A 9,136-nucleotide genomic window follows, 5' to 3' on the forward strand; every position below is an offset into this window, starting at 1 on the left:
TGGTATCAGAGCAAGAATCCTGAGGCAATAGCAGCGAAGAAGGTGAACGCGCTTGAAGAAAAATTCGAAACAGAGGTCAGATCGCTCAAGGCTACGATTGATGAGCGATTCAACGATTGATGAGCGATTCAACATCGTACAACAACAATTTTCATCTCTTGAAGCCATGTTGCTGAAATTGACGGAACTCCACCTCAACCCACCTCCGGCAGTATCGAGGGGCCACGGCGGTGTGGCAGGAGAAAGATTCGGGGTTACGGAACTCGTGGTAGGCGGCGGCGCAGAAATCGGGGTGACCGAGCTAGGCAACTCGAGAGCGTTGGGGGTGAGGCACAACCTGGACAAGGATGATTTGGGTCTGAACATGCTGGATTTGGGACAGTAGGCCAGGATGAGGGATTTCTGGTGAGAAAGGGAACGATTATGGCCAAAATACTGCTGGGCAAGGGATTCCAGCCCACTATGGAGCTGGGCAAGGAGAATTTTGGGCTGGATCTTCGGGATTTACAAAGGCCGAAGTAGATTCAAGAGGTTGGAGACCTCCGATGGCACGAAATTGGGCGGGTCAAACTCAATTTGGAGCGGATTCTAGGGTAAGGAAACTGAAAATGCCTATTTTCAAAGGCAGGGATGCCTATGGATGGGTGTATAGGGTAGAGCGCTATTTCACCATTAATGGACTCTCAAAAAGGGAAAAATTGATGGCAGCAGCATTATGCTTGGAGGGAAAGGCCCTTCTGTGGTTTCAATTGCGAGAACAACGACAAACAATGAGGTCGTGGTGTGAATTTAAGGATCGGTTGTTAGAGAGGTTTCGGGCCACTCAAGAGGGAGATTTGCATGAACAGTTTTTTGCTCTGACCAAGGAGAGAACGATTATGGAGTATAGGGAGAAGTTTGAGTTGTTATCAGGGCGTCTAGAGGGACTTCCAGAGGCGGTGTTGGAAGGGAATTTTATGAAGGGACTGAAGCCAGAAATTTGAGTCTCGCTACGCTTGCTAAGGCTGAGAAGGTTAGGGAAGTCAATGGAGTTGGCACAGATGATTAAGGATAAGAACACAATAGAACGGGTTAATGTGAGTAGTTCAATCGGTTTTTCATATCAAAACAGCACACCATTGGTAAGACAGAAAACCCAGACTTTAGTGTTTCAGAGACACATTTAAAGGCAAAATCTAAATAAGCCTACAGCAGTTGCTCTTTTATTGGGCATAATCCCTCTTCAATAATCATAGGATCAACCATTTCATTCAACCCATCTTCTTCAACATATTTCTTCAGAAGATCCCATAAGTAATTTTCAATGCCAAGTCTTTTATCGCGGCAGAAAGAAGTTATCTTCTGCCCAGTCAAAAGATCAAGTAGCAACATACCAAAACTATGAACATCATACTTCTCATTGCACTTAGCTTCAAGCAAAACCTTAGGTGTTATATATGATATATCCCCTTGTCCCAGCTATTTGAAAATCTACATGAGTTTCACCTTCTAGAATAGACACAAATAGTGAAAAATCAAATAGTTTGGCAACATTTTGCTCATCAAAGAATATTCTCCATGGCGTCGCACTCATAAAAATGATGGGTCTGGCAAATCCTGCATGGGGATATGCAACTGCATTGGCTAATTCCATTGCAACCTTCAACCTATATTTGAATGGTAAAGGCTCAAAATTATGTCTATGGCATCTATATATGCGATCAGCAAGGGTACCGAGCTCAATGGATTCAAAAACTAGAATAGGAATCTGAGTCTCCAAACAACATCCGATCAACTTAAAATATTTTTGTGACTCATTTGTGATCCAAATACTATGTTATTGAAACAAAACTTGTATTGATTATCACTGTTGTAATTCTCCCCAAACTTCACAATAGAAACTGCACGAGCATTCAAGACACCTTTGTACAATATATAGCCACTCTCTTGGATTATAATTCTCTCTTTATTGTAGTTGTTTGTAGTTGTTGTGAGCTCTTGGAAGGAGAAGTCACGAATAGGATTATAGTTATCGTTAGAAAAGGCAATCAATTTTTCTAGTAAAACTTTGTTATTCATCAACTTAACAGTTGACTTGTCTGCCTTTCCCGAGGACTTGCTTTTTCCCAAACACAAACCCATCCAAGATCTAAGTCCAATCAATAAATTCTTACAAACCCATTAAAATAATTCCACTCTCACTTTACTAAACTGTACATTGAACAAATATTCTAAGTGTTTATTAACTAGACCACTAAAAGTAATAGTATTTTCAAGGGCACTATAAGATGTACTAAAAATTAAGAACGAAAAATAAAGCAGAGGACTTGGAGAAGAGAATGTACCTCAGTTCGGATCAATGACAGATTTGGGTATTGAGATAAAGAAAATGCAACGAAGAGAGCTTAGTGTCACGGGATGAGTGTTTTGCGCAACGAACCCGTGCAGCACTTAGACAACCTTTGCCGAATGTTGTTAAGTAAGCCTTTGAGCTTCTCGACTAGCTCAGCCTAGAGGTTTTGAAAAAGCCAGAGAGAAGAGAGCAATGAAGCCGAATAAGGAAAATTGTATTAGTCGCAAGAGATTACAAGAGAGCTTACAAGAGTGTTTTAGTTGCTTGCTTAAAACTTGATGCTCAAATGCTAAATGCCATGCCCTATTTATAAGGGAGGCTTGCAAAGCTCTAAAGCTCTAGAGAATTCTACCACTTGCCTAGAATTCTAGATATTTACATGTGTTAGAAATATGTAGAGAATTCTAGATATGTACAAACTTGATTGTGCTACAATTGCCTAGAATTTTTCAGAATCAGGACAAGTTAGCACTCTTGGCCTTGTCTTGGGCTCTATAGCCCAAAATTATGGGCAATTGGGCTAGGAACTTGGACGGTCTGCAACATTAGGCATACATAAGACTTGAAGCAGATAAAACATATAAAACCAGAAACGTTGCCTCTTGTATGAATGAAAGTCTTCAGTCTCATCATGAAAAGTCCTTGCTAGCCATTAATGTGAACAAGTGGAGATTAAATTTAATATTCCGCTTAACTTTGTTGACCAAGACCATTTTTTAATTAATAGTCAATCTTAAATTACTGGGTAGTAGCTTGCCACAATCATATTCTAGATTTCAAGACAATTTTTCAAATTTCTAAAGTCAACTAAAAGTTAAAATAAATATAGTTTATGATGAATCATAGTTTCCTCAAGTCCACCTATGATGTAAGAACGAAACAAAAAGTTGTCCAAGTTTTGTTGGCACATGAGACATTAAAAGGCAGTCTATGTAAGAACTTATAGTAAATTTTCTTCCCCAGGAAACCATGCATCTTTAGTAAGCCTATAATCAACTATCTCATTCATCTTAACATCATGATATGCTAATTCATCAACAGTTATAAAAAGAGAATTATAAGACAATCAATTAACAATTTTCTGAAACCATAAACATCCAACTTCTCATTGTAAAACGTGAAACTCCCCCTCCTAAGCAGTGATCAACCTAGCATTCTAGTCAGTCACAGAAAAAAAGAAAAAAAGAAAAGCTCTGTAGTTTACAATTTTATATCATATAACATAAAATGAAACAAGAATTCTCTTTGTTTAAATAAATAACTGTCATTTAAATTAACAGCAGAACAAGGAAAGCCACACCCTCTCTAAAATTACAAAAAGTTATAGATGTTTCAAGTATTGACTATGGAAGTTAAGAAGTTAAAATGATTTATACATTTTTTTAATCTGCTTTGCCACATCAATCATCGTTGGCCTATCTTCTGCAGAAGCTGATTGACATTTAAAGACAAGCTCAAAAGAAGATTGCAATTTTTGCTCCAAAAATTAATCTCCAATAATTCTGGGATTTACTATTCCATTAAACCCATGATTTTCAATGTATTTCTTCACAAAATCCATTTCAAAGCTCTCGTCACCATTAAGACGCCGACGGCCGACCCATGATAGATAAGTCTTCTCCGGTACTCAAAAGCTATAGTAGCAGAAGACCAAAACTATACACATCACACTTCTCATTAAAATGACCTGTGCAGGCATACTCAAGCACAACAATTCCTGATGTTCCTTTCACTCCGTCTATGTACGTTTCACCTTCTGGAATAGAAGCAGATAGCGAAAAGTTAAACCGCTTGGGAACATATCGTTCACTGACTAAGATATAAGATGATTTGAGATCTCTAAAAATAATGGGCCTGGAGAATCCAATGTGGAGATAAGCAAACACATTTGCTATATTCATTGCGATTTTTAGCCTATGTTTCAATAGCAAAGGTGTTGAATATGGGGCACCACTCTTCTAGAAATGTTGAAAATGGGCCGAAATGCTTTAAGAGGAAAATGGAAAAAGAAATGTTTGAAGAAGAAAATGAGGAACACGGTTTTGAAAAGGAGGAACATGGTTTTGACTTTCTTGGCCATCATTTTGCTATAAATAGAAGTGCAAATGAAGAGCTTAAGTATTCCATTCAGAGAGCAATTTAGCAGTTGAGAGAGAGTTTAGAGAGCTTGAATTTATGAGCTCTTGTTATAGTAATTTAGAGAGTTTGGGTGTATTGGGGTTTTGGGTAGTGAGCTAAAATATTACAATACTTGTAACTCCTTTTCACTAGTATAATCTTTCTTTCTGTCTTCGCCCGTGGACGTAGGCTAAAAGCCGAACCACGTAATTACTGGTATTTTCTTTTGTGCTTGTTCTTTATTTTCTTACAATTTCACTTTAGCTGCGTGTCTGCTTCACCAATCAATTTCCTAACAGTGGTATCAGAGTTATTGGTTGTATTTTCGGAGTCGGGTACTATTCACGTAAAGGTACTATTCATATATTCGGTACTGTTCACGTATATGATACTGTTCACGTATACAGTACTATTCACGTGAAACGGTGGGAGCGATCCAAAAAAATTTTGTGGTGCAAAGCAGGGAATAGAGGTGTGAGTAAAGCAACTGTGTGGTTTTGTACATGTCTAGAAAAGTTCTGTCACAAAGGCGATAAGAGCTTAAGGAGTCTGGGTTTTAAGTGGGACCATTGTGACCCCTCCAGTATTTTCTGGGAACTTTCTTGGCGTGCATTCTCACACATACTCACAACTATTCAAGGTGGTACACTAGCTTGTGTGCAGTATTTATCAACAAAATGGCGACAAAGTATGAAATTGAGAAGTTTAACGGAAATAATTTTTCGTTGTGGAAAATGAAGATGAAAGCTGTATTGAGGAAAAATAATTGATTTGCAGCAATTGGAGAAAGACCCATGGAGATAACTGATGACAAGTGGAACGAGATAGATGGCAACGCCATTTCTGATTTACACTTGGCACTTGCAGACGGAGTATTATCCAGTGTGGCAGAGAAAAATACAGCGAAGGAAATTTGTGATACTCTCACAAAATTGTACGAGGCCAAGTCACTACACAACAAAATCTTCTTGAAGAGGAAACTATATACTCTTCGAATGGCGGAATCTACAATGGTGACCGACCACATCAACACCTTGAAGACTCTATTTTCACAACTCACAACGTTGGGTCATAATATAGAGGAAAATGAACGTGCAGAGCTTCTACTTCAAAACCTACCAGATTCGTATGATCAACTCATCATCAACCTGACAAACAACTATCTAGCAGCCAGTCTAATTTTCGACGATGTTGCAGCCTCCGTATTAAATGAGGAGAGCAGACGGGAAAATAAGGAAAACAAACAAGCAAGTTCGCAGCAAGCGGAGCCGTTATCGGTGACAAGAGGGAGATCAACGGAACGTGGCCCCAGTGGGAGTCAAAATCATGGTAGATCAAAATTCAGAAGTAAGAAGAATGTTAAATGCTACAACTGTGGCAAGAAAGGGCACGTCAAGAAAGAGTGTTGGAGTAACCAAAAGATAAAAGAAGGCAAAGAACCTGAGTCATCAAATGCACAGGGGTGTGTAGCAAGTACCTCAAATGATGGCGAAATTCTTTACAGCGAGGCAACAATTGTTTCAGAAGGCAGAAAACGACTATCTGATGTCTGGCTTATAGACTCAGGAGATACCTGGCACATGACCTCTCGGAGAGAATGGTTCTACACATATGAACCTATCTCAGGAAGATCTGTATATATGGGTAATGATCATGCCTTGGAGATCGCTGGTATTAGTACTATCAAAATAAAAATGTTTGATGGTACAATTCACACAATTGGAGAGGTACGACATGTCAATGGCCTGAAGAAAAATCTACTGTCTTTGGGACAAATGGATAGTCATGGGTATAAAACTCATGTGGAGAATGGAATTATGAATATCGTTAATGGCGCGCTTGTATTGATGAAGGCAGAAAAGATCGGTACTAATTTATTCATGCTTAAAGGAGAAACATTACAGGAGGCTAATGCGTGTGTCGCGTCAAATGAAGAAGAGTCAACGATGATGTGGCATCTCAAACTTGGCCACATGTCAGAACAAGGTTTGAAGATTCTCTCTGAGCGAAAATTACTTCCAGGGCTCAAATCGGTAAGTTTACCATTTTGCGAGCATTGTGTTACAAGTAAGCAGCATAGATTAAAGTTCAGTAGATCTATTGCTAAAAGTAAATGCATTCTAGACTTGATTCATTCTTATGTTTGGGAATCACCGGATATATCCATGGGAGGTGCAAAGTACATGATGACTTTCATTGATGATTATTCCAGAAGATGTTGGGTGTATCCAATTAAGAAAAAGTCAGATGTATTTCCAGTGTTTAAAGAATACAAAGCGCGGGTGGAACTTGAATCTGGTAAAAAGATCAAGTGCTTGAGGACAGATAATGGTGGAGAGTATACAGACGGCGAGTTTCTTGCTTTCTGTAAGCAAGAATGTATTCAGAGACAGTTCATGGTGGCATACACTCCTCAAAAAAATAGAGTGGCAGAGCAGATGAATAGAACTCTTACAGAACGGATAAGAGCTATGTTGATGACTGCTGGTCTACCCAATTCATTTTGGGCAGAAGCAGCCAAAACTGCCTGTTATATAGTAAATCGATCACCATCTACAACAATTGGGCTGAAGACAGCGATTGAGATGTGGACTGGAAAGCCAACTGATTATTCCTACCTACATGCATTTGGATGTCCTGTGTACGTAATGTACAATGCCCAAGAAAGAATAAAGCTGGATCCAAAATCTAGAAGATGTATCTTCTTGGGGTATGCTGATGGAGTAAAAAGGTATCCTCTGTGGGACCCCACTGCCCACAAGATCGTCATCAGCAGAGATGTTATCTTTGTAGAAGATCAACTGCAAATGAGAAATGAGGATGATGGCACTACAAAAGAAAAGTCAGAGACTGTGCCAGTATATGTGGAAAATAATCTAGAAGATTCAGATTCTTCTGAAGTAGCACCAGTGCACGAGGAACAAGAACCAGTCGACTCCGAGACTCCAGAAGTTTTTCGGTCAACTCGTGAGAGACGACCACCAACGTGGCACTCGGAGTATGTCACAGAGATCAACGTTGCGTACTGTCTTCTAACAGAGGATGGAGAGCCTTCAACTTTTCATGAAGCTTTAAACATTCAGATGTTGCTTTGTGGATGACAGCAATGCAGGAAGAAATTGAAGCTCTACACAAGAACAAGACATGGGAACTTGTACCACTACCACACAGAAGAAAAGCCATTGGAAACAAATGGGTCTACAAGATCAAACATGATGGTAATGATCAAGTGGAGCGGTATCATGCAAGACTGATGATGAAAGGATATGCTCAGAAATAAGGTATTTACTTCAACGAGATATTTTCTCCGGTGGTTCGACTCACAACAGTCAGAATAGTCTTGGCAATGTGTGCTATATTTGACCTACATCTAGAGCAGTTAGATGTTAAAACTGCATTTCTTCATGGAGACTTGAAGAAATTTATATGCTCCAACCAGAAGGTTTTGTAGAAACAGGAAAGGAGAACTTGGTTTGCAAGTTGAACAAATCTTTATACGGTCTCAAACAGGCGCCGAGGTGTTGGTATAAGAGATTTGATTCCTTCATCATGAGCCTTGGATACAACAGACTCAATTCAGACCATTGTGCATATTACAAGAGGTTTGAAGACAATGATTTCATTATTTTGCTGTTGTATGTGGATGACATGTTAGTAGCAGGTCCCAACAAAGATCGAATCCAAGAATTGAAGGCACAGTTGGCTAGGGAGTTTGAAATGAAGGACTTGGGACCAGCAAACAAGATTCTAGGGATGCAAATTCACTGAGACAGAAATAACATGAAGATTTGGCTTTCGCAGAAGAATTACTTGAAGAAAATCTTGCGACGCTTCAACATGCAAGATTGTAAGTCAATTTCTACCCCACTTCCTGTTAATTTCAAATTATCCTCAAGTATGTGTCCTAGCAATGAAGCAGAGAGGAAGGAGATGTCTCGAGTACCGTATGCATCAGCAGTGGGAAGTTTAATGTTCGCTATGATATGTACAAGACCGGACATTGCACAAGCAGTGGGAGCAGTCAGTCGATACATGGCGAATCCTGGTGGAGAGCATTGGATAGCTGTGAAGAGGATTCTGAGATACATCAGAGGAACCTCATATGTTGCATTATGTTATGGAGGATCAGAATTTACTGTCAGGGGCTATGTGGATTCAGATTTTGCAGGAGACCTTGATAAAAGGAAATCCACTACCGGTTATGTGTTTACACTTGCGGGAGCAGCTATAAGCTGGGTTTCGAAATTGCAGACCGTTGTGGCATTATCTACAACAGAAGCAGAATACATGGCAGCTACACAAGCTTGCAAGGAAGCTATTTGGATACAAAGATTTTTGGAGGAGCTCGGGCACAAACAATAGAAAATTCCTGTGTTTTGTGACAGTCAGAGTGCCTTGCACATTGCAAGGAATCTAGCCTTTCATTCCAGGACAAAGCACATAGGAGTTCAGTATCACTTCATTCGAGAAGTAGTGGAAGATGGAAGTGCGGATTTACAGAAAATCCATACGAAGGAGAACCTAGCAGATGTTGTGACCAAGCCAATAAATACTGATAAGTTTGTCTGGAGTAGATCCTCTTGTGGCCTAGCAGAAACGTAGGCAACATGATTATGGCGAAGCAGAAAGGACGGTGTGGAGATTGATTGTTTTTCAATCTAATCTCCAAGTGGGAGAAATGTTAAA

At 39.6% G+C, this 9,136-nt stretch overlaps 1 protein-coding gene across 2 annotated transcripts in view; it reads right to left on the reverse strand.

The window, feature by feature from the left end:
• Window positions 1-1,279: 1,279 nt before the first annotated feature.
• Window positions 1,280-9,136, reverse strand: part of LOC107176289 (serine/threonine-protein kinase ZRK1-like) — a 49,723-nt gene continuing 41,866 nt past the window's right edge. Inside the window, exon 4 of one of the 2 annotated variants that reach the window (XM_052442111.1) lies at window positions 1,280-1,422. The gene's annotated coding sequence lies outside the window, so the exon portion shown is untranslated. Of the gene's footprint in view, window positions 1,423-1,521; window positions 1,640-9,136 lie in introns of those variants that run through there. The other variant, XM_052442112.1, reaches the window with a different exon arrangement.

This window comes from Citrus sinensis, chromosome 5 (genome assembly GCF_022201045.2).
Source record: "Citrus sinensis cultivar Valencia sweet orange chromosome 5, DVS_A1.0, whole genome shotgun sequence".
Classification (NCBI taxonomy): Eukaryota; Viridiplantae; Streptophyta; class Magnoliopsida; order Sapindales; family Rutaceae; genus Citrus; species Citrus sinensis.